The sequence below is a fragment of the Felis catus genome, chromosome A3 (assembly GCF_018350175.1).
Source record: "Felis catus isolate Fca126 chromosome A3, F.catus_Fca126_mat1.0, whole genome shotgun sequence".
Taxonomy (NCBI): Eukaryota; Metazoa; Chordata; class Mammalia; order Carnivora; family Felidae; genus Felis; species Felis catus.
In genome coordinates this window covers 83,167,741-83,188,883 of record NC_058370.1, presented here as the reverse complement: position 1 = coordinate 83,188,883, position 21,143 = coordinate 83,167,741, and the positions used below count along the sequence as shown (strand labels likewise).

The following is a 21,143-nucleotide window of genomic DNA, read 5'->3' as shown; positions in this document are numbered from 1 at the left end:
CCCCCATATGTCTATATGTCTATGTTCAAATTTACCTATTCATGTTAAGACTCAGTCATATTGGATTTATGGCTCATCCTAATCCAATCTGGCCTCATCTTACTATGAGCATCTTCGATGACTACTTCCAGATAAGATCACATTCACAGGTTCCAAATGGACCTGAATTTGTGGGGGACACTATCCAACCCAGCATGGTAAGGAATCATACTGGTGGAGAGACTAGACTCTGCAGCTAAAATTGGGGTATGATGTAAAAACTTCATAAAGCCTCCTTCCCCTCCACAAAAAAAAAAAAAAAAAAAAAAATTACACTGCTTATATTCCACCATTTTAGAGAGTTTCCTTTTATTCTTGATGCCTTTCTAGTGCCAAATAAAATAAAAGCAAAATTTGCAATATTGCAAACACTGTCTGGAGGGATGGCATTCATAAATCATCATCTCACACTTGAGTGGTCATTAGCCCCTTTTTAAGCATGACTACTAGCAGAAACAAGGTTCTGTCAGAGTGAGCCAGGATCTGTGGCTGGAAGGGAACTGGTGGCACAGGACACTTAAGTACCAAGACACCAAAGACAGACATGGATTTAGTGCCACTCTGGGAAAACTGCCAGGTCTCAGTGAGCCCAGAGCACCAGAGACCAGCTGCCAGAGACCAGGCATCACGAGGGGACAGGCAGGAATATAGTTCATGTTCATGTTGGTTTGCATTTATGAAGCACCTACTGTATCCCAGGATCCGTGCTTGGTGCTTCCATTGAGCCCTCACAATAGCCTCAGCATGAAGAGCCCATCATCTCTAACTCACAAATGAGGAAGCTAAGACTCGAGGGAGTCAGAGAGCTGGGAAAAGTTTGGGAAGTAAGCAGTAATGACTAAGTTCAAGCATAGGTGCTGACATCTTCTGCCACATCACAGAGGAGAGAAGAGGCAACCAATCTGAATCCAAAATTCCCAGTCTCACTTCTGCTGGGAGCCAGTCCAGCTCACAGCTCTCTTGCTGTATATGTGGGTTTGCTCTTTTCCTGCTTTTGAATTGGCAGCCGTTTTCTATCACATTTCCAATGTGCCTCTGTGTGCATGTTGGAAAGAGGGAGAAAGAGAATATATGGGTCAATATAAGCAGACTCTTAAAAGCTTATACTTTATCATTGTAATAATCATAATATATTTTACTTTACAGCCACTCATAACTGAAGCCTCTGGGCACCCTAACAAAAATAGCTAAAAGAAAAAAGGAAATTATATTAAACAAAGGAAATACGACTATAAAACCCCAATAGCCAGGAAACTAAATGAACAACATAAAACCTCCAAACAACAAAACTACAATGAAACCAAGAGGGGAAAGAAACCTTTTCACGAGCTTTACCCTGAAGGATTCCATGCTGTGAGATCACATCTGTTTAAAGCACCATAATTTATCGATATGACATCAAACCAGGAACCAGCCATTGTAAACCTTTCCCGCAGAAACTCTCAGAAAACTAACCAGGTGGTCGATGGGGGTGTGTGGGGGGGGGGGGTGTCTGTAGCACGTAGCCAGGGCAACAATGGCTTTAAAATTTTATGTTCAAATACATCTATGCGAAGTTCCAAATCTTGGTACTGAAATGCAAAAATTAGTTCATTCCATGGGCAAGCAGAATTTACAAACAGAACTTTTTTAACAACAATTTCTTTTTCAGGGATAGTTCGTACATTAGTACCCATTGGTGCCTTCTCAAACTGCTGCAATAAATGGACCATTTTTAGAAATGGATTCTCTTTAGAATTAGCCACTGAGTTACCAAAACTCTGAAGATCTCTGGGGGAGGATCCAAACCCTTTCATTTATAAAACAACTGAGCTACTGAGTCTATTCTCTCATTCTGATTTGCAGTCATTTCAAAATGAGAAACTTCTATGGGGCGCCTGGGTGGCGCAGTCGGTTAAGCATCCGACTTCAGCCAGGTCACAATCTCGTGGTCCGGGAGTTCGAGCCCCGCGTCAGGCTCTGGGCTGATGGCTCAGAGCCTGGAGCCTGTTTCCGATTCTGTGTCTCCCTCTCTCTCTGCCCCTCCCCCGTTCGTGCTCTGTCTCTCTCTGTCCCAAAAATAAACAAACGTTGAAAAAAAAAATTAAAAAAATGAGAAACTTCTACTGACCAATGATACCATCATAAACACGTGTTTAGGAACAACTGTCCTCTCCATATTTGTGCTTTTGAGGACGATATTTCTCCAGCAAGTGCTTCCCACATTTTAACTACACACTTTCCTATTGAATATGGGAAGTAAACCCGCTGGGGAAACATCTTTAAAAGATTTGTAGGGTTAGGATAGCCCAAACATTCACCAAACTATTTGGCTGGCAGAATCAAATAAAATACTAAAATGTGTGATGGGCATCGAGGAGGGCACTTGTTGGGATGAGTACTGGGTATTGTATGTAAGTGATGAATCACGGGAATCTACCCCCGAAACCAAGAGCACACTATATACAATGTATGTTAGTTAACGTGACAATAAATATTTAAAAAAATAAAAGAAAAAATGTCAAAAGACACTTTTTCAAAACATTTGTTCATCTTGAAGTACTCCCTATGTTGGCATAGATCTGGCCTCAAAATTAGGACACTCATATCAGAAACATGGACCTAGACCCCAATGTAGCTTCAAGAGTAAATAAAGCAGGTGATTTTTTTTGTAAGTTCTATATATATATTGGATACTAACCCTCTATTGGATATGTCATTTGTAAATATCTTCTCCCATTCTGCAGATTGCCTTTTAGTTTTGTTGATCGTTTCCTTCACTGTGCAGAAGCTTTTTATTTTGATGTAGTCCTAATAGCTTATTTTTGCTTTTGTTTCCTTTGCCTCAGGAGACGTGTCTAGAAAGAAGTTGCTACAGCTGATGTCAGAGGTTATTGCCTGTGTTCCCTTCCAGGATTTTTATGGTATCAGGTCTCACACTTAGCTCTTTAATCCATTTTCAACTTATTTTTGTGTATAGTGTAATAAAGTGGTCCAGTTTCATTGTCTTGCATGTTTCTGTCCTGTTTTCCCAACACCATTTGTTGAAGAGACTGTCCTTTTCCCATTGGATATTCTTTCCTGCTTTGTTGAAGTATTGACCATATAATTGTGGGTTTATTTCTGAGTTTCCTATTCTATTCTATTGGACTATGTGTCTATTTTTGTTCCTGTACCATAGGTGGGCAAGGATGTGAAGAAAAAGGAGCACTTGTGTGCTATTGGTGGGGTTGCAAACTGGTGCAGCCACTCTGGAAAACAGTATGGAAATTCCTGAAAAAGTTGAAAACAGAACTACCCTATGATCCAGCAATCACACTACTTATTTACCCAAAGAACACAAAAACACTAATTCAAAGATATACTAGGTTTACACAGCATTATTTACAATAGCCAAGATGTGGAATTTGGAAGCGGCCCAAGAGTCCATCATTAGTGAATAAAGAAGATGTGGTGTGTGTGTGTGTGTGTGTGTGTGTGTGTGTGTGTGTGTGTGTGTGTGAATATTATTCAGCCATAAAAAAGAATGAAATCTTGCCATTTGCAATGACATAGATGGAGCTAGAGAACATAATGCTAAGCAAAATAAATCAGTCAGAAAAGACAAATAACATATGATTTCACTTGTGTGGAATTTAAGAAAAAAAATAAGCAAAGGGGAAAAGAGAGAGAGAGAGAGAGAGAGAGAGAGAGAGAGAGAAACCAAGAAACAGACTATTAATTATACAGGACAAACCAATAGTTACCAAAGACTACTGGATTGTAGGGTAGTTCTATTTCTAACTTTTTGAGGAACCTCAACACTGTTTTCCACAGTGGCTGCACCGGTTTGCATTCCTACCAACAGAGCACAAGTGTTCCTTTTGCTCCACATCCTTGCCAACACTTGTTGTTTCTTGTCTGCACTTTTTATTTTATTAAAGCCTATGAAATTTTCCAAGGAATAATTCAGGTCTCCATAGAACAACCTGGCCAGTTCTCAGACACATGATTTGATTAAAAGAGCAAGCTGTGGAATCGTCCACATAGGGTGATACCATTCATGTTTGGAAAAAGAAACCACCAAAACAACACTGGATGATTTCTAGAAGCCCACCATCTTATATGTGAGTGTACAAGAAAATGTAAACCAATGCACACAGGCCAAGGCATGAGGGTTGTCTCCTCTGGAAGCAGGCCTGGATTGGGACACAGAGAGTGAATGGGGACTTTATTTCCTTCATATTTCAGAAGAGACTATATATATACATACATATATATACATATATATACATATATATATATACATACATACATATATACATACATATATACATACATATATATACATATATATGTATGTATGTATATATATACATATATACATATACACATACATACACATACATGTATACATATATATACATATATATACATGTATATATATACATATATATATATACATATATATGTATGTATATATATATTATTTATGCGTGAGAGTCTCTGCCAGTCAACAAACGAGAGGTGGTGTTAAGATGAGGCCAAAACTTGGAGAACCCAGAGTCTCATTCAGGATGATATAACCATGATTTCCCTTATGAACTGAAAATTTCAAAAAGTGGCTCAAAACTTATTTGGAAGCAGACCCTGTGGCACTGATATGTAAAGTGGAGTTGCACCTGGTTGAAAACATGGATGGGTTTCTTGCACTCCACCATGTCAACCCAAGGGGTACCAGCTTTGCTTTCCACCATGTACCTGCCAAGTATGGAACATGCACCCACATCAGTACCCAAAAATAGTTTCTGGTGACTCTAATATGGTTGATGACACCCCCTCATGTTAATCAGCACACAGAGTCTTTGGTCCCTTCTCATTTGGAACTGACCTGGTGGACCCATGTTGATCAGGAAGAGTCTTGCTCTCCAGCATTGCTCAATTTAAGCATAAAGAGACTCCGTGAGCCTTCCAGAACAGACATTTTCTTCTTACACACACCAGAGGTAAAGGTATCACTATCACACAAAGAGAAAAGAAAATGAAACAACCTCTTACAGCCTGAGATTATCTACTTTTTTGTGTGTTTACTTATTTATTTATTTTGAGAGAAGGGTGCACACACGAGCAGGGGAGGAGCAGAGAGAGAGGGACAGAGAATCCCAAGCAGGGTCCATGCTGTCATCACAGAGCCTGATACGGGGCTTGATCTCACAAACCACAAGATCATGACCTAAGCCAAAATCAAGAGTCAAACACTCAACCAACCGAGCCACCCAGGCGCCCCCCAAAATGTACTTTACTTTAGATGTAGAATAGAAATCAAAGCAAAAATTTTTTTCAAAGGAGGTTACCTATGTCTTCAACTGACTTACTTAGACTGGCCAATCAAAGCAAGAAGACTATAGCAAGATAACTGGGGAGATCACTTGGAACTTGCACAAAATGACTATGCTGTTTCCTTTAATAAACACCTTTAAGAAATACATTCAACCACATCAATAACTTAGGAAATAAGGCAGGATCAATGCTCCATGTTTAGTGAAGGGAAGGAGAAAGGCTACCAACATCTAAAATGCAAAAATATCAGAAGGAAGGGTAGACTTCCCCTTCTTCGTCCAGACCACTTTACACAAATCAAATCCCAGATAAAGCCTCCTGGAATGAGGCATTAATGGGTGGGCAGAGGGCCTAGTGGCCTGCGTCCCTGTCAGTTCATTTGTTCTAAGAGTCAGGCTCCACACACAAAGCTTATTTTAAAAGGAAAACAAGGGGCACCTGGGTGGCTCAGTCGGTTAAGCATCCGACTTCGGCTCAGGTCATGATCTCGCAGTTCATGAGTTCAAGCCCCACGTCGGGCTCTGTGCTGACAGCTCGGAGCCTGGAGCCTGTTTCAGATTCTGTGTCTCCCTCTCTCTCTGATCCTCCCCCATTCATGCTCTGTCTCTCTCTGTCTCAAAAAAAATAGATAAACATTTAAAAATAATAATAATAATAATAAAATAAAAGGAAAACAAAGTAGGAATTTGAACAAAATTCAGTATCAACTCACTTCAGAAAAAATTTTATGTTGCCATTTTTTTGACTATATAATTTTTAAAAATGGAGTCAGTTTCTACTCAATATGGTAGGCATCATTCAAAAAAAGTCTGAGTTCAGTCTGTGTGTGTGCATGCATGTGTGCGTGTGTGTACGTGTGTGTTAAATCAACATTTGGGTTTAGCAAATTAGTGCAAGTTTGCCTGTCTTCCGTTGTATAGATCAGTTCCAGATCTGTTTTTAAGCACCAAGCTACTGAAGGATTATTTTTAGAATTCATATTTCTTCTTAATCCCCTAATCCATTCGGGGGACATGTCCAGATTGTCAACCCAACATACGAGAAAACCTCAATGAAGCAGCAAGAAAAAAAAAAACAAAACAATAGACAAATAACCATGGGATATATTGTTCGGCTTTTGTTGAGCTTGAAATGTGCCAAGTTGGAAATAGGGGAGAGAGGTTTGTGATATTCCACTGGAACATATTGTCACTGTTATAACCAGCCCACGTTCACCGGAGCTGCCAATTATTCCCCAGCCACCATTTTTTTCCTTTAGATTGATCTCCTGCTTGAGGCTGTTTCACACCCATGACTCTGAAGCTTCCCTAGTGGCATGTTGGCTAATTAAGAGCAAAATCCATCTCTTGATGAAATAATGCTGCCACTGAAAAGGAATTCTACATTTTTTTTTAATTCTTAATCAGGCTGGAAGGAGCAGTATTCTAACACTTGTATTAAGCATAGGAAAAAGGTCTATAGCTAGCAATTAGCAATGATGAAAAGGACAGCGATTTAAAGCATGTTGCAGTGACATTTTTATCAAATTAAATGAGTTTGCTAGGCCCACCAGCTGCATATGCTTATTGTCATTTACTGTTTGGACAGCAACACATCAGCCACTGAGTATCAGGAGGTGCTGAATTTAATAAGTCATTTTGACACTGGTGTGAAACGAGCAGATCAGCATTCTGAGGAATGTGTTCACACTCTGAACAGACAGGCAGACATTCTAGGCTTGCGAGGTGACACCAATCAACAGGAAGAAATGATGAAAGCCAGGCTAGGAAGCAGGCAGTAGTGGTGACTAGAGCGGCAGCCGCAGACACACCACTGTGAGAAAAGAAAAAGATACATACACACACACACACACACACATACACACACACACACACACACACACGCACACACACACCCCAAACCTACTATTTCTTGGTTTAGCTAGACAGAGCATCTAAAGAAGTGAAGACTTTTCAGAAACACGGGACGTGTACCCATTCTAGTCACCATAAATTTTCATTTATAATTTAAAAACCTACACAGTTCCGCTATAACAACCGCTAGAAGCAGCTGACAAATCTTCAGATTTTCTCTCGGCCCCCTCCTGTTTGAAATGTGGCATCCTGTTCAAAAGAAACAAACAAAAATTCCCCTGAATGCTGGGAAAATACAAGTTTTGGTTTACCCTTTTCACCTAATATGTTTGCTCTAAACTGATTACCTAGCTAGGACAGGAGGAGGTAGTATTACTTGGTTTTGATTTACCGTGGGGTGAGGGTGTATGTTGCTTCCAAAACACTTGCTTGTAATATGAGATGTGGAGTGACATTTTGATAATCCCAGCAACTATTTATGTTGAGGGAGAGACCCGATACCAATGCCTTAACCATGTACCTGGTATAAGAGTTAAAACACACCAGAAAGCCGAATGCCAACTACCTCTTAAAATGTGCAGGTGTAACTTACAGCATAACAAAGGTGACTAGTCAATTAGCTCTTGGCTTCAGAAGTTTCTAATGCCATCTAGTGGAAATGGTAAATTTGATCACTTGCACATCAAAGGGGAGCCTAAAATCCCAGATAGTATGTCATTATGCTGCCACATATTCAGAACAACTCAACACCAGAGTCCAATCTCAAATATATCTCAAAAAAATTAGCTACGGTGCCTTCATAAGACTAGAATGCGCCTCAGAAAATGAGACTTGCCCGGAATATCCTTGGATGCCTGCCCACTGCAAGTGAAATAATTATTAGCACCACCCCACACCACTGCCATGCCCATGCAATCATTTTCCTCATCACTGTTCTCTTATCTTCTAAACTCTAGAATCTAAAGTTAGACTATTTGATAGATGTTTTTCATTATTCTGGAAGCACAGTGGGTTCGGTAAAACCTGAAATACCTTTTGAAGTGTATGTTTCACTGATTTTAATCTAAAAAATAGTACAAGAGGAACTAAATATATTTTGCTAGTTTAATCTTAGAAGCTATTCGATTTTCAGTGAACTCTTCATAGATTTTCCTGCAGTGGAATTCTATATAGTAAAATTCTGAGCAAGAAGTATAGCCTTGGGGATTTTGTGCTTCCTTTCAAGATGGTCACCAAGCAGCTTCAGCCATGGGGCTATGACTCAAGAATCAAAGGTGCTTCACATAATTGCAAAAGCAAAAATAGGCCATATTTTATTTGTATATGAAGATAAGTGAGTAAATAGTCTGCATATGTCATTTTCTTCTGTGTCACAGTCCTCTCCAGGAGCATGGTTATAAGAGAAATCACTGGAACCCTGAATTCTCCTGCAAATTAATGTGAAACTCAGAACTACTCATTTCACTTCTTCCCACTCAGTTTCCTCATTCATCAAATAATGAAGTTGGACTTGAAGTCAACTCAAAAGCTCTTTTTGCTCCTAAACTATGGTTTGGAATTTCAAGCCCAAAACCTGGGTCTTCTGTTTTATAGTAATAATTTTACTTAATAGTGTTAATTTCATCATAGCTATTTTACTTAAAATAATTATTTTTATTACCAGTATTTCCTTAGTATGGGTCTTGCAGTGAATTTCAGTGTTTGGACCACCATAAATTTTAAAAGCAATTTATTTGTGTGTTATACTATACTTCATTTTTTTAAAGCAATCTATTTGTAAGAGGAGAGGACTGTGGGGATAGCGACATGGGAGGTGAAGGAATTCACCCAAGGCAGAGCAAAAGAGGTAGAAGTTTATTGGATACACTGCAAGGGAGCAGCGGGCAGGACAGCAAAGAGAGACTGTCTGCCATGAGGCAGTGGTGAGGGGCTATAGTTATAGGGCAGAGTGAAGGAGTATGGGGCCACAGGGAATTTTTCCTTTTTGGTAATCTTAGGAATTATGCCTAGTTATAAGTAGCCTATTGGTCAGTTAGGGCCTCTGGCCATTTAGAGGGGGGGGGTCACTTCATGAGCCTGTTTGCATTTAACTCAGTAGTCACTGTGGTCCCTTTTGCCATGCTCAAATCTTCCTTGCTCAAGCCTATTGTCTAAAAGCAGCTCTACACGGACTATAGTTTAAATAAACATGATTTCTAAAGAATTAAAAATGGCAAGTATATCTTTTCTATATACACTCATCTTAGCATTCTTAAGCTGAATAAGATATTTTTTATTTTTGTATATTTATAAAATAAAGTATTTTTTTCAAGAAAAATATACATAGCCATTTCACATGTAAAAACTTTTTTTAAAATAAAGGAAGAAAAGAAAGAGAAGAAAGAAAAAAAAATCATCTGTAGTTCTAACAGCCAAAGACAGCAGACTGTCCATTCAACACTGTGGTATGTATACTTCCCTCAATCTTTTACTCATGTATAACATTTACCTAATTTGTATTATGTGATATATATAAAAAATCTATTGTTGATTTTCATAATATCACCTATTTTTCTGACTATAAAAATATAATTTATTATCATAGAAAATTGTTTAAATATAAAAATACATAAAGAAAATCACCCAGAATTTCACCAACCAGAGATATCTTCATTTACTATTTTATTTCTTTAAAGTTCTTTTTCTATGCATAATTTAACACAGTTAAGATTATATTACATATTCTGATTTTAAGTACAATTAACCCAAGAAGAGTCACTCACAAGTCCTAGTTGGAAGATGTTACAAAGAGGGTCTTAATCACAGATTATATCTGCCACTGGTAGTTTATTCATTTTTCATAATTACAAAAAAAAAAAAAGCCTATACACTCAGGTCATTCAAAATGAGTTCTAAGAGCAGACAATTGTTACTCAAGTTCCTTTCAATGCAATGCTATTATATTGCTGAATAAGAATCAGTTTCAGTGGAGGGAGAAAAAAATACTTTCTGGGCTTAGTAATTCTGCAAACATAATGTCACTGTCATTTAAATATTGCAGTCCTTGTTTTTGAGTAGAAAAGAAGTGGTTTTGTTGTGTTTTAAGCTGGAGAATTCCACCTAAACCATGAAGTAAAAAATATTACACAAAAAAATACATTTCCTGATATTGAAAGAAAAATAGCAAAAACCAACAATAACAACGAATGGAAACTTTGCAGACCCTAGCTTCTTCCCCTGGTTTACAAAGTTATTTTAAAATATCTAGTAAAATTAGATTCCTGATTGTGGAATCTAAACAGAATAAGAAGGTACTTGTAACTCTTTTTATATTATGGCTTCCTCATTTCCAAGTACTTCTTGGAAACAAAGAACTTTGTTTCTTGTCACAAACTAAGACAATACTTGGGTTGCAGCATTCTCTCCTCCCAGCCTTCAAAAGTGTGGATTGCCATTGTCTTCTGACAGATAGTTCTGTAGGGAGAATCCTTAAACCAGGCAGATTTCTATTTCTGGGTAGATTGTTGTTGAGCCTGGATGCTTAAGAATCTTTTCTTTAGCCTTATAATTCAAAAGACACAGGAGGAGTCTAGGAGTAGGATTCTTTTGTGAATCTTATTAAGATCACTGTGAATCCTTTGAATCTTTATTCAAGTCTTCCTTTGCCCCAGGAAGACCACCTAATTACCAATTTTGTCCAATTTGAAGGGTTCTCTGCTCAAGAACATTATCGTTTTTGCTGGTCTCTTTTCTCTGGCCCCTATCTCTATCCTTTCCCTCATCATTTTAATTTTCCTCCCTTTTTCTCTATAGTCAGAGAAAAGTTTCATTTTCCACAATACATGTTCTACACTGCCATACTCTATTACAGGTTTTAACTTCCAATTCATATCTTTCTTATAATCCATCATTTTATTCATTTTTTTTCATTATATGCTGCTATATTTTCACCTCAACCATATTGCCTTTTTTAGGTAATACTAACATAAATACTTTCAACTTAAAAGATATTCTTATTTTCCAAAATTTTTCCTTTATAAAAAAAATGTTTGTATGTAGGAAGATACAAATAACAGCAAATATCCATGATTTTTTTAATCCACATGTAACAAATGTTAATGGTTTATCATATTTGCTTCAGCTCTTTTTTCCACAAATAAAACATCACACAAGAAGTTCAAATGTCTACAGACCTTTAGATGTAATCATTATTTTGACTGATTATCTCCATATTTCCATACTTTTACACCTCTTCTATGTACCTATAAGTAATATACCGTGGACTACAATTATTAAATTTATATATTCTGTATCATACTAAAAATGGCATCATTTTACAACATTCCCCCCCTACATATTGTGTTCTATGGAGAGGTCACGTGGAGGTGTTCCAGCTGACAGCCTGAATCTACTACCAGACATAGGAGGGCATGAGCCAGAAACCAGCGTTTTACGAGTAAACTTTTACATTTAATCTACTTCAAATAAGCTAAATTTATTGTTGTCTTACATTCAGGGTAGCGAGAGGGAAGTATACTATAACCTAAGGCACACTGCTTCCCAAGGGCTTGGAGCCCAAGTAATAGGCCGTAAGGTTCCCATAGATGAAATCTCTGACCAACAAGTCACAAGATACTTGCTTAGACTGTTTGTCAGGAGCCAAGAGGCCCACCTCATACCGGTTCAGACCAGTGGAGACACTGGTATTCTCATTTGGCCTGTGCCAGTGCCCCCTACATGGGCGCAAAAGGCCTGAAATCTCCACCCCAGCATGGCCACGCCGCCATCTTTGAGCCTGCAACACAGGACAGTGCGGGTAAACCCATAATTACCTGCCTTTACCTCACCCTTTCAGGTTTCCAATCACATTTCTCCACGTTCTCCTTAAAATTCCATAAAAACTCACACCCTGCCCCTTCCATGCCCCAGGGAGGCAGATTTGAGATCTTTTTCCAGTCTGGTAGTTTGGCTGCCTGGCAAATTAAATTTCTTTCTTTGCTGCAAATTCTGGTGTTTTACGGCTTTTCTGTGCATGGGGTATACCAGGGCCCTCCTTAGGGTTACAAACCTCAGCCACTCCAGCCAATGCCAGGTAAAGCAGGGATGACCTGTCCATGCTGAGCCCTGACCAAACTATAGATCTGTGAGCAAACTAAATGGTGCCATAGTTTTACTACTAAATTTGGAGGCACTTTGTTATGCAGCCATAATAACTTGAATAACTTCTTCCTGCCTCTGTTCTGGTCCCTCCACTTCCTTACCTATTCTCCTAGGAACACCGCCTTAATAAATTGTTTGCATATGAATCTAAGAGACCAAGATGGAATTATGGGTAATCCACACCAAAGGTAAAATATACAACTTCTGTTAAAAGCTCTGCTCTCTTGGGGCGCCTGAGTGGCTCAGTCGGTTGAGCATCCGACTTTAGATCAGGTCATGATCTCACAGTTCGTGAGTTCGAGCCCTACATCAGGCTCTGGGCAGAAAGCTCAGAGCCTGGAGCCCACTTCAGATTCTGTGTCTACCTCTGTCTGCCCCTCCACTGCTTGCACTCTTGTCTCTTGCATTGTCTGAAAAAATAAATAAACATTAAAAAAAAAAAGCTCTGCTCTCTTTAAAACTCAATAAGATGCTTTTTCTGTGGTACCAGTTATTGGGTCAAAGAAGCAATTGAACTAAAACTAAAAGGTAGAGAGAAGGAAGAAATTTGCTCTCTGAATTCTTTTCTGAGTAGCCATATTAATGAGGGAGCTGGAAAATCAAGAAGCATCTACATTCAATGCTACTGCAAAGAGAAGTATTTTGTAGAGAGTCCTATCTTATAAAGACAGTGCTTTGAACTTTTACCTTAAAGAATCCCCAGGAAACATTCTCCCTCTCAGGTGGAAAAAAGACGAGCAAATCCCATATCTCCCCTAATCTTGGCTCTCTAAAGAAATGGCCCAAGTCTCTATGGGCAGGTGCCTAGCTAAACAACTGCATAGCAAGATCTGGAAGAGAGTGAACATCAGCTCTGACCCTCTAGTCAGCAAGATAACTGTACAACCAAAAAAAAAAAAACATGGAACCTTCTATAGATAGTCTGGGGGGCAACAGAATTCTATCAGCTGATGAGAGGGCTATTCCTGATATAGGTCTTAAATTTCTTAGAAGTTTGGCCTCATAGGCATGCTACCTGCTGCTCCCACTCAAAAGTAACTGATCCAGCTCTTTTACACTTCTCTTCTACCCGTGGTGCTTGACTTCAGCCCAGTAATCTCCACACAGTCAGAAAGAACTGGTATGTTTTATGGCAAGGATTTCACACACTGAGTCTTTTTAATGGATGCCTCCTTTGAAAGCCTATTCTAGCATGGTTCATCTTCCCAAGGGATTTCAAGCTTGGCTACTCCCAATTTCAGACTTCCTCCCAATATCATCACTGTCAAGGGCTACAAGTACATAGACTGAAAGCCACATCCTCTAGCAATAGCCACGTAGCCACAGGCTTCTCTTGGCTACCACGTCCATTGGGGATATTTCAAATGAGCATACTTCAGAGCACTATAAAACAAGCCATAAAGAATATTCCAGTATGGCACAGATTTAAATTATTCTCCATCTTAGATCTTTACCTTCCTTACAAGATTCCCCCTACTCTCACCACTGTGTGCAGTTTATCTTTTACTGGCCTTAAGTTACCCAAACCAACTGAAAAACAAAAACAAACTAGGAGATGCCAGAAGCCTTCATGGAGGACTGACCTATTTCTCTCCTGAACTCAGTCTGGCCACTATCTCATGCCCAGGGAGAGAGCCTTACACTGACAGTCTGCTAAGAGACCAAGAAACACCTGGGTATACTGCCAATGACAGTGTAACAGGACCCGTGGAAAACAAAATCTCGGGTCATTACCAGGATTGCCAAATCTTGCGGATCAAGAAAGTCTATTTCATCCTTGCCTTCAGTGGCCAAAAAAGAGAAGAAGATATACCATGTGCAGTTGTAAAGTACTCTGAGGAAGACTCCAGAGGGCTTCATGGAAGGTCACTCCCATGATGCCAACCACTTCACCCTGCCCGGCCCCATAAGACTTTAAATTCTAGCAAACCTAACATGTCTTCGGAGCTTTGACATTTGGTTTTTCTTTTATTTTGTTTTAATCTTATTTTTTTACCTTTGCCAAAATATACATATTTCAAGGAGCCTAAATTTAATTTAATCTGCAATAAATTGAATTACCCTAGAACTTAGAGTTCATGGCAGAGTGCAGACTTTGGGTCAAACAGCCTAAGTTTCAAACACCAGCTGGTTTCATACCTTAATTACCACTTTTGTGACCTTGGAGAAGTTAGGTCCATTCTCCACACTTCCATTTTCTTGTCTTAAAAAATGTATCATGATTGTATGTTTCCACAGAATAATTATGAGGATTTCAGGAAAACTGTATGTAAAATACTTAGCACCTGACACCCAGTACAGACTCAACTAATATTTAGCCATGTGGAAAGAAATTCTACCAAACTTCATTTTATCCATTCACTCTTTGTCTGGAATATTCAGGACCAAGTGTGGTCTCGAAAAAGTTGGGGCAGCCTTACAGTATGTGATAGACATTTCAAAGCACTAATGTGAGTATTAGCCAGACACGTAGACAAAATAGAATAATAACCTGGATGATCCCTTGCAAAGCATTCAGCATAAAAGAGAACAGGCTTCAGGCCAATATGCATTTTATGTGAAATTGAAAATCCACCCCACAATATGTGCTATGTTTTTCAGACCCAGAAGCTTCAGTTTGGAGATATTATGCAAAATGGGATGGACAAGGTGAGTTGTTATTAATTGTGAGCTCTTTGGAACTCTTTCTACAAAGTTGCCCAAAGATACAGAGATCTTTTTTTCTTTTTGTTATGGAAAATTTCAAACCTGTGCGAAAGTAGACAAAAAGGTGTAACAAACTCCCATGTTCTCTTCACTTAGTTTTAATAACTATCAACATTATATGATCTAGACTTCTACCTGCTTCCCTCATGATATTATTTCAAAGCTCATCCCAAACATTGTTTCATCTCATCCACAAATATTTCAGTATGTGTCTCCAAAAGGACACTTTCTAAGCACAGCCACAATACCACTATCACAACTAAAATCTTTCTTTTTTTTTTTTTTTTTTTTTGAGTACTCTCTATGCCCAACATGGGGCTTTGAATTCACAACCCTGAGATCAAGAGTCACATGCTTTACCGACTGAGCCAGCCAGGCACCCTTATCACATCTAGAATCTTAACAATAATATTTTAATATCGAATATCCAACCAGTGTTCAAATTTCTAATTGCCTCATAAATGCCATACATCTTTAACCGTGTATTTGTTTTAATAAAGATCCAAATAATGTCTGTTCATTTCAATTGATTGATTTGTTGCTTAACTCTTTTCTCAGCCCATAGGTTCTCTCTCAATCTTTTCCTTTGAAATTTATTTGTTACAAGACCCAAATTATTTATTTTGTAAGCTTCCCAAGGTCTGGATTTTGCAAAAAAGCTTGCAACAGTACATTTAAATTAAATTAAATAGTGCTGTTTATTATTAAAATAGTACTCTCTAAGTGGGAACAGGGGCAGAAAGGCTAAAGAAAGTCTTGATCTGCTGGTAGGAACATTATTATATGTTTCATAAAGGTTGCTGAAACAATCCAGAAAATCGCTGCATGTCACTTGCAGGCTGGAGTGAGGGAGCCCAAGACTGTTGCACTCCCAAGTCCTCCCCTGTTTTCAGGCACCATCCTTCTGCATATCTCATTATCACTCACAAAGTGTTTGCTGAGAACTGGTCCCTTCTGTCTGCCCTAACAAGCATGGGTCTGTGCAACAGGAACTCAGGGATGAAGATGTGGGTTTAGAGGTAAAAGAAAAGCAAAGATGGGAGAATGAAAGTGTATGGAAAGATCAATTAGAGGCAACCAAAAGCAGGTGAATTGGGGATTATGGGTACATAGTTTGGGCAGGCAGCAGATAATAGATGGAGAGAAAAGGCTGTGGCCTGTGCCATGATCATTGAGTTTCATGTCCCCTGTGTGGGATGAGGTGACTTAAGCTGCCCTTAACACAACCTCTGCTCCCCCAAACCAATAATGTATAAACAATTCTACAGTTATACAAGATTCATTCCAACCTGAGTCATCATGACAGCTCAGTATGGCTATGGATTTATGGCAATCAGCACCAGGCAAAGTATTAACCTGATAGCTACTTTGTTCCCACATACAAAAAACCCTGCAGTGACAACTTGTCCCCTTTTAGATACAACGGTAAGCTTCTAGAGTAGTCCCCATATTATAAAGGATCACATGAAAATAATAATTGCTTATTGACACAGGATTAACATAAAGCAGCTGAATATCCTGATAAAATAAAATCTGACCCTATTTGTGGACATTTAAGATATGTTGTGTTTTCTTTTGGTTCTCTTGGACTAACACAACCAGCCTTGAAATTTAATGATTTTTTTCTCATGTAAAAAGATGCTACAAGTTAATACTAAATCCTGAGGCATTCTGAGCTCTTGGTGAGAAAAAAAACTAAGGATTTCCACTTCTGGCAATGGTCGCAGAGTCTATGGTAAGTCTATGGTAAGTCTAATTTACCATTGAGAACAACTGGAATACCTAGATTAAAATCTGCTTTAATCTGTTTGTGTGTTTCAGAGGGCGACCATCTGCGAGACTAGATGGGCCCAGTATTATTAGAAGAGCTAATAGCTAAGAAGTTTCCAAAATGGATAAAAGAAAATAAATCACAAATTCAAGAAGTACTATAAATCCCAAACAGAATTACTACCCAAAGGTGTGGGAAGGAATCCCACATCTTAACAAACATAGTAAAACTTTAAAATCAAAGATAAAGAGAAAATCCTAAATGTTTGCAGGGGGTAGGGGTGGCAGTGAGCAGAAGACTCATTCTCTTCAGTAGAAGAATAAGACTGACAGCTGAACTCCCAACAGAAGTAATAGAAGCTAGGAGAAAATGGAGTGATATTTTCTTTTTTTTTTTCTTTTTTTTTTTTTTAATTTTTTTTTTCAACGTTTATTTATTTTTGGGACAGAGAGAGACAGAGCATGAACGGGGGAGGGTCAGAGAGAGGGAGACACAGAATCGGAAGCAGGCTCCAGGCTCCGAGCCATCAGCCCAGAGCCTGATGCGGGGCTCGAACTCACGGACCGCGAGATCGTGACCTGGCTGAAGTCGGACGCTTAACCGACTGCGCCACCCAGGCGCCCCTGGAGTGATATTTTCTAAGTGCCGTGAGAAAGCAATGGGGCTTCCACTTCTGATGTTGTGAAGTAACCTCTACATAGTTAAATCTCCCTCAGATCACAACCACAAACTCTGGACAAAATTCGTTAAGTTACCCATTTTTATACTATTTGGCCTGTATAGGCCAAAGTCAGTGCCACACAGGGTGGACCCACTAGAACTCCAACAGAAAACTCACATTATTGTCTTGAAGAGAAACCAGAATTCATAGCTTGGGGTAACCACAGTCATTGGAAGTGAGAGACAATTCCATAAAGTAGAGAACCAGAAAGGGCAACCATAACTTTGTGTTTAAACTCTGCCTGAATCTGGGGCACCTGAGTGGCTCAGTTAGTTAAGCGTCTGACTCTTGATTTCAGCTCAGGCCACAATCTCACAGTTGGTGAGTTCGAGCCACACGTTGGGCTACACACTGGCAGTGCAGAGCCTGCTTGGAATTCTCTCTCTCTCCCTCTCTCTCTGCTCCTCCCCCACTTGTGCTCTCTCTTTCTTTCTGTCTTTCAAAATAAATACATAAACATTAAAAAAAAAACCTCTGCCTAAATCCTTGACTGACCCCTGAACCATATGTACAAGACAGACTCCAGCTAAGAACATGAGCCTCAAATATCATAAGGCCTCACATATATGTAATTGGAATTCCAGAGAGATAGATATTGAGGTATAAATAATAGTTAAAGAAATAATTGCTGAAATCTCCCTAAATTTTGTGGAAGACGTACCTATATTTACAGACTCAGGAAACTCAGTGATGCATGAGCAGAACATATTAAAAAAAAAATACTAATTACATCAGACTGAAAGTACTGAACACCAGAGATAAAGAGAAAACCTTTAAAGTAATCAGGGAAAATTCACATAATGTATCGCAGAACAATAATTAGAAATACCCTGACTTCCCATCAGAAGCAAGAGAAAATGGTAAAACATTTAAAATGCTGAAACAAAATATCGTCAACCAAGAATTCTATATCCAGTGAAAACATACTTTAAGAATTAAGACATTATTTTGCCTTAATAATAATTGCCAACTTAGAAGTCTATACCAGTGAAATATTCCTCAAAATGAGCATGAAATAAAGACTTTTAAAAACAAACAAAACTTAAGATAATTTGTTACCAGCAGACCTGTGCTAAAGGAAATTCTGAAGAAAAGTCTTCCAACAGAGGCAAAGGATATCAAATGGATTCTCAGAGATGTAGAAAGGAATGAAGATCCACAGAAAGGATAAGGATGGGTGGGTAAACATAAATGAATATACGACATAGGAACAATAATAATAATATGGGATTTTAAATATACATAGAATAAACATAAATGACAATAATACATAAAATCAAATGAGTCAAGTGAAGTTCAAGTGTTCTAAGGTCTTTCAGTTGCCTAGGAAGGGATCAAAGTACTAATTTGTATGTGGTATAATCAAATCTGTTCCACCCTAAACTCCCCCCACCCCCTTCAAGACTTCAGGATCTATTCCTTCAGTTGTTACCGCTCTTTGGGAATTGCCATAAGCTTCAGAGGGTCACCGTACCCAAGGATACACAACCCCTTCCCAGGGCAGCCTGCATCCAATGACTGACTAGTCAACATATGGATATAAAAGTCTGGTCATCTCACCCAAACTCAAGACTCTGAAGGCCCATCCAACTTCAGAGTTCCCCTGGGGATGGCTTTTGGCCTTTGTTGCAACTGCATCACCACCTGACTTCTCCCTCTGCCAAACTTGTCTCTTTTCCTTCCCTTCCACTGGTGATAAGCCCAAGTGCATCTCCCCAATAGACCTCCTGAACACCAGTCTCCACCTCATAGCCTCAGAACCCCACCTGCAACATTATAGGAGATTTTCATTAGCCAAAAAGGTATGTTTAAATTCTAGGGCAGCCTCTAAAAAAGTAGTAAAACAAAATTTAACATTAAAAAACAACAGAAAGGGGCGCCTGGGTGGCGCAGTCGGTTAGGCGTCCGACTTCAGCCAGGTCACGATCTCGTGGTCCGTGGGTTCGAGCCCCGCGTCGGGCTCTGGGCTGATGGCTCAGAGCCTGGAGCCTGTTTCCGATTCTGTGTCTCCCTCTCTCTCTGCCCCTCCCCCGTTCATGCTCTGTCTCTCTCTGTCCCAAAAAAATAAATAAACGTTGAAAAAAAAATTAAAAAAAATAAAAAATAAAAAATAAAAAAAAAAAACAACAGAGGGGAGGGACGCCTGGCTGGCTCAGTCAGTTAGGCATCTGACTTCAGCTCAGCTCATGATCTCATGGTTCTGTGGGTTCAAGCCCCATATTGGGCTGTCTGCTGTCAGTGTGGAGCTTGCTTTGGATCCTCTGTCTCCATCTCTCTGCCTCTCCTTCACTCCTGTGTGTGCACCCTCCTTCTCTCTCTCTTCCTCTCTCTCTCTCCCAAAAATGAATAAACATTTAAAAAAAATTTTTAAAAATAGGCCGAAAAATGGGATGATAAAAATTAACAAATCTAAAATAAGACAAGAAAAGCCACAAAAAAGGAACATAGAAAAGGTAGAATAAACAGAAAATAGTAAAAGTTTTAAAGACTGAAACAAATTGGCCAGATGACTATGAAACTTACAAAAAGATACTTAACCATTACTATTCAGGGAAATGCAAATGAAGGCAATATCCCTACTGATTCATCAGATTTGGACAAATTTAAAGAATGATACCATCTAGTACTGGCAAAGATTCAGGCTGGTGGGGCCTCTCAGATATTATTAGTGAGGATGTGAATTTTTACCATCATTTGTAAAACCTGATTATACATTTAACCTTTGTGGCAGAAACTGGTTAGCTAGTCACAAAACCTGTCTCTGTTTCCTCCTTGGCACACCTAAACTACATTTGTCAGACTTCTTCGCAACAGGTGACTTAGTGCCAGGTCAGGTAGGATACTGGAGTCCCTTGTTGAAGATAACAGAGCTCCCATAGCCTGGGTCCCTGAATGACTATGCAGAGCAGAGACTCCTGAGCACCTGGAACTAACTTGGACATTTATTCTTATTATATCTGAAACGTCATATATTCAAAGATCTATTTGTTACAGCAGTTAGTGTATCTAACCTATACGATCCTGCGACCTACCAATGTCACTTCCAAGCATCTGTCTTTAGAGGTATAAGTAACAACAGTACACAACACTCTCTATATAAGGAAACATACACCTGGAAAAACAAGAAACAACCTGAATATCCATCAATAAGGGAAATTATAATGCATCCATACAAAGGAATATTGTGTGTATGTGTTTTTTTTTAAATGAGTTATCTCTGTGCCTACTGACCTGAAGAGACTGCCATGATGTATAGTTAAAAAAGTAATTAAGCTGTTACGAATGCTTGATACAATCCTGTTTTTATGGAGGGAGGGGGAACGTGACATATACATGTTTGTATATATTTGGATAAGGATGAAGATTAAGTGTGCAAAGATAAAATCAGGTGTTTAACATTAGTTACCTCAGAGGGTTAAGGATTAGGGAATACAGGTTATGGGAAAGAATAAAAAGATTGTAGCAGAATGGAAGCATACCTGTGTGAAACTGAATGGAAATGCAGAATACAAAATTGAATCATAAAATATTGAATCAAATATGTAAAAACTGAATATGTATGTAGACAAGGATGAGAAGGTAATGTCAACTTAACATAAAATTCATTTCTGATCTT

At 38.9% G+C, this 21,143-nt stretch overlaps 1 long non-coding RNA gene across 1 annotated transcript in view; it reads right to left on the bottom strand.

Moving 5' to 3' along the window:
* Positions 1 to 336: 336 nt before the first annotated feature.
* LOC123384489 overlaps positions 337 to 21,143 on the bottom strand; it is a 162,234-nt gene continuing 141,427 nt past the window's right edge. Inside the window, exons 3-5 of the long non-coding RNA XR_006595640.1 lie at positions 7,356 to 7,439; positions 4,889 to 5,015; positions 337 to 1,074 (exon numbers count right to left, since the gene is read on the bottom strand). This is a non-coding gene — a long non-coding RNA (uncharacterized LOC123384489). The remainder of the gene's footprint in view (positions 1,075 to 4,888; positions 5,016 to 7,355; positions 7,440 to 21,143) is intronic.